Here is a 5,067-nt window from a genome sequence, read left to right as displayed (position 1 = left end):
GTCTTCTTTCCTGCCCCCGGCTCAGCTCCCGCGTATGGCACCTTCCCCTTCGGGGGGGGGCTGGGGTGTTTCTCGGTCCTTCTCTTCGCCCGATCCATCGAGCGTAGAGGAGGGCGCTCGATACCCCGACGTGCAGTTGTATTTGGGGTCTTCCGTTCACCCCGCGCGAGGGGGAACCCCTTCTAACTACCCGACTGTTGCTTCCTCAGGTGCTCCTGCTGCAGGCGACGGCCTTGGCCAGGTGTGGGTGTCGCTGGGGCTCCAGGGCACGCCGAGCGTCCAGGGGCTGCTCCAGCATCTGGCGGGTGCTGTGCTGGTCACCCATGGAGCGGTGACCACCACTATCACTACTGTCTCGACTCCAGGGTACGCCGCCCCTCCTCACTTGGTCTACACCTCACACGTGATGTCAGTGACTCCAACGGCTGCTGTGCAGGGCCCGATCGCTGCCGTGCCGAGGAGAGGCATGCCTCCCCCTCCCGGGTTCTTCGTGCTGCCCGAAGAGCTCGCCCCTGGACCTGCCACCGGTACCCAGGATGTCTCTGGCTGCTGCCCAGTCTCCTGCTGTACCCGACCTGCCTGCCGTACCTGCCACTCCTGCTGTTCCTGCTGTTCCAACCCATGGTGTTGCTGCCCCAGTCGCTGGTCCTTCCAGACAGGTGCAGCCGGGCCCTATTGCTTCGGCAACAGCAACCCCGGCTCCATCCTGGATGGAGGACCTGACGTCTGTCCTGAGGGAGCTGACGAAGAAGAAGAAGAGGAAGGTGTTGTCGTCGTCTTCTTCGTCGCCTGCTGCCGCCTCTTCCCCTTCGACTTCCAAGGCTTCCAAGCTGAGGAAGAAGGCTGCCTCCTCCCCCCCTAAGAAGGCTCCTTCGGGAACTTCTAAGGGCCCGTCTCACTCTGGTGGGACGGGGGTTCTTCCACTGGCCCTCCTGCTCCTTTGGGAGCGGGGCCCATCTCTCCTTCCGCAAGGAAGAAGAAGACGGGGACCAGAGGAGTACCGGCTAACACCGGTACTTCCTTGCCTGGTGCTAGGGGCGCTGCCGCTAAAACAGGTTCCGGCTCGGCCTCTCGTTCGCGAGAGGGACCGGACCGTGCAGCCAAGGCTCAGGCGTCCGAGTTCGCTCGGCGCCAGGACCAAGGCACGGAGCGGAAGGCTGGCGAGAGCCACTCAGGTGACTCTCGCCAGGCCAGCGGCCACTCTCGCAACGACCAGCTGGTTACCAGGGTTGACTTGCAGGTCCCTGACCGGTCACGGGCTGAGGCTGGTAAGAGGTCCCCTCGATTGCAGGAACCAGGCCCGGCTGGTCCCAGCGGTTTGACGCGCTGTGAGGACACGCACCGGTCCCACCGCGACAATGGTCTCTGCAGGTCCCTGACCACCTCGGTCACGCCGCTCACCCCAGGACCGGATGGATAGGGGGACCAGCAGCAGCTCCTCTGACACACGGGACCAGGGCTGCTGTTCTCGGTCCAGCCGCTCGCCCCAGGGGAGCGGCGCGACCAGGCCTGCAGCTCGATCGCCACCGCGGGTTGGCGATCGCCTGCAGCCGCACAAGCACACTGGTTCTGCCGGCGAGCGAGGGGGGAAGCGTCAGGTCTTCCTCTCCTGTTCCTTCAACTTCCTCGGGTTACACCGGGAAGGGCATGGCAACAAGGAGTGATCGTGAGGGGCGTTCCCCTCACGATCCCGCCACGACGCCCTACGTGCCAGGCACAGTCCTCGGATCGACCAGGTCGTATGTGCAAGTGGCAGGAGGAGACCGGGAGGGGTCTGTCGCTGTTCCTCCTTCTGAAGGAGGAGGGTCTCGGGAGTCGTTCTTGCTGGAGGGGCTTGACGGTCCTACTCCTCAAGATGCGGTCACTCCTGAGATCCAGAGGAATTTAGCCGAGGTCATTGCGCTGATTCATCGGCGCAACGACCTCGGGGAAGGATTGCCGCTCCCACCTTCTGAGCCTACGTCCTGGCTCGAGTTGTTCTGGGGGCCTAAAAAGGAACCCAGGGCAACGGTGGGTCTGCCGTGATTGTAGCTGGCCGACTCAGTGCTAGGCCAGGTGGACTCGCTCGTCTCCGGACAAGAGGGTTCGCTTCGGTCTGGCAGGTCGTCTAAGCTACTTCTTCCTCCTCCTCTACTGCAACAGAGAAAATTCTACGTGCCATCCGAGGATCCGATGCCGCCCAAACAGGTTAACCCGGAGCTAGCCAGGCTAACTCCGGGAGTGTCTCTGCAGCAGCTCCTGTCGGAGAACCTCTTGCCCTGGAATCCACCGCCATTGCGGCTTTCCAGGCAGTCTCCTGGCTGGACCTGTGGTCCCTCACAGTGTCCAAGGTTGCAGCCACCTCTGGGAATATTACTCCTGAAGGGGACCCGGCTTTCTGGAGACTTTGCCAGTCTGGGGGTAGGGCCATTCCCTACCTCGCCCACCAGACGGTAAACCTGTGGGCCAACCTGGTACTTAGGCATAGGGACGCAGTCCTTACCCGAGTGTCCAGGGCGGCTGGGCGTGAGGTGGCATTAGGACTTCGCAACGGACCTGTACGGAGTTCCTCCTCTCTCTTCTCAGGAGGGATGGTGGACGCTGAGGTGGAAAGACGTCACACTGATGACAGTGACCGTCTGGTACACCAGGCAGTTTCGAAGGCTTCTGGGCAGCCTCGATCAACTGCAGCCAAGCCTAAGAGTTTGGTTAGCGCTTCCTCAGCTGCTAAAACAGTTGCCTCGTCCAAGCCCCAAGGAAAGAGACTGCCTTCGACTTCTGCCAGGGAAGGTCGCTATCAGGCCCCCTTCCAGCCCTCCTTTCCATGAAGAGAGGCAGGGAAGAAGTCGAAGAGAGGCGGGAAACGCCAGTGATGGCTTTCCCCCTCACCTGCTGCCGGAAGTGGGGGGGTGCCTGGCGAGCCATTGGGCAACATGGCAGCACTACGGTGCCGAGACCTGGATAGTAGACATCCTTCGGGAGGGATATCTGCTACCCTTCGAATCTCGGCCACCCCTCACCTCCAACCCGGTCAATCTTCAGACCTACGTTCTGGGAACATCAAAGGACGTAGCCCTTCGACAGGAAGTCAAGACCATGCTGAGCAAAGGCGCTGTGGAGATCGTCAGGGATCGGTCACCAGGCTTCTACAGCCGCCTTTTCCTGGTGGAGAAGTCTACGGGGGCTGGCGCCCGGTGATAGATCTCTCTCCCCTGAACCGATTCGTTCTCCAGTCTTGGTTCACGATGGAGACAGCACGTTCCGTGCTCGACTCTATCAGGGAGAACGATTTCATGCTTTCAGTGGATTTGAAGGACCCGTATTTCCAGATACCCGTCCATCAATCCTCCAGGAAGTACCTCCGCTTCATCCTCGATGGGACGATGTACCAATTCAGGGCACTTTGCTTCGGTCTCTCAACCGCCCCACAGGTGTTCACGTGAGTGTTCACGCTGGTGTCTGCTTGGGCCCATTCATCCGGGATAAGTCTTCTGAGGTATCTCGACGACTGGTTAGTCCTGGTGAGCTCACGCTCGCAGTTGCTACGGGACAGGGATCGACTTCTCGAGTTCTGCCGCAATCTGGGGATCGTGGTGAACTTTGAGAAGTCCAATCTCGAACCCAAGCAGAGGATGAAGTACCTGGGTATGCTGATCGACACGGTAGCAGGGCGAGTCTTCTTCGCAGACTCGCGGATCAGCAGATTCAGGGAGGAGCCCAACCGGTTCCTGTCTCAGCAGGAACAGTCAGCTCAGCAATGGCAAGTGGTGATCGGCCACCTGTCGTCACTCGAGAAGTTAGTCCCTCACGGGCATCTTCACATGCGGTCTCTTCAGTGGAGACTAAAGGAGAGTTGGTCGCAGGCACAGGACCCACCGTACTTCCCCCGTGTTCCTCACGGAGGAGGTGAGGCAGGACCTAGCCTGGTGGCTGGACGACAGGAACCTCTTAAGAAGAGTGCCTCTCCGTACTCCCCCCCGGAGATGTTGCTGTTCTCAGATGCATCGACCGAGGGATGGGGCGCACACCTGGAGGAGTTGCTGGCTGCAGGGGTGTGGGACCATCACGACAAGTACCATCACATCAATGTCCTGGAACTCAAGGCAGTGTTCCTCGCTCTCCAAGAGTTCCGGGACCGCTTGATGGGACACTCGGTGGTGTTGATGTGCGACAACACCACGGTGGTGGCATACGTCAACAAACGGGGGCCTAGTGTCCCTCCCGTTGCACCAGTTGACTCTGCAGGTGCACGAGTGGGCCATGGCTCACTCAGTAGAGCTGTCAGCCTGCTACATTCCAGGCAAGAGGAATGTAGTAGCAGACAAGCTACACCAGGACGTGGCGGAAAGGCTCTTCAACCTGTGGGGGCGTCCAGTAGTGGATCTGTTCGCCACCCGGCACAACAGAATTCTCCAGGTTTTCTTTACAGCCGTGCTGGACCCATGGGCAGCTGCAGAGGACGCTCTTCAACACCCGTGGGATAACCTCTTCTCTTACGCCTTTCCCCCGTTCAGCCTGATTCGCAAGGTGATCAGCCGAGTGCTGGCAACCCCGAATCTCAGGATGATCCTGGTGGTTCCCAAATGGCCCCAGGCCGTTTGGTATCCGGACCTGCTGACTCTGCTTGCAGAAGCACCAAGAGAGATTCCCCCTTGGCACAACTTTCTCATCCAGTCACACGTAGAACGGTACCACCGGACAGTCCAGTCTCTACATTTTCACGGCTGGCTGTTATCCACCATCTCTTGCGAGCGAGAGGCTTTTCTCGCAGAGCAGCAACAGAGATGGCTGGACACATCAGACAGTCCTCTGCAGCTGTGTACCAGGGAAATTGGGCCGTCTTCTGTGGTTGGTGTCGTAGACAGGGTCTATCTCCTCTCAGAGCCACTCTTCAGGTAGCGGATTTCCTCGTTTTTCTTCGCCAAGACAAGCTCCTCTCCGTCCCAACAGTCAAAGGATATAGAGCCACCCTGGCCCTGGTCCTGAAACTGAGGGGAGTGGATATCTCGGACTCGTTCGAGATCTCCTTGCTTATGAGGAGCTTTGAGAGGTCTTGCCCACCCAGGGAACTCAGGCCCCCGGGTTGGG

This window comes from Macrobrachium nipponense, chromosome 34 (assembly GCF_015104395.2).
Source record: "Macrobrachium nipponense isolate FS-2020 chromosome 34, ASM1510439v2, whole genome shotgun sequence".
NCBI lineage: Eukaryota > Metazoa > Arthropoda > Malacostraca > Decapoda > Palaemonidae > Macrobrachium > Macrobrachium nipponense.
Note: the sequence above shows the minus strand (reverse complement) of the source record.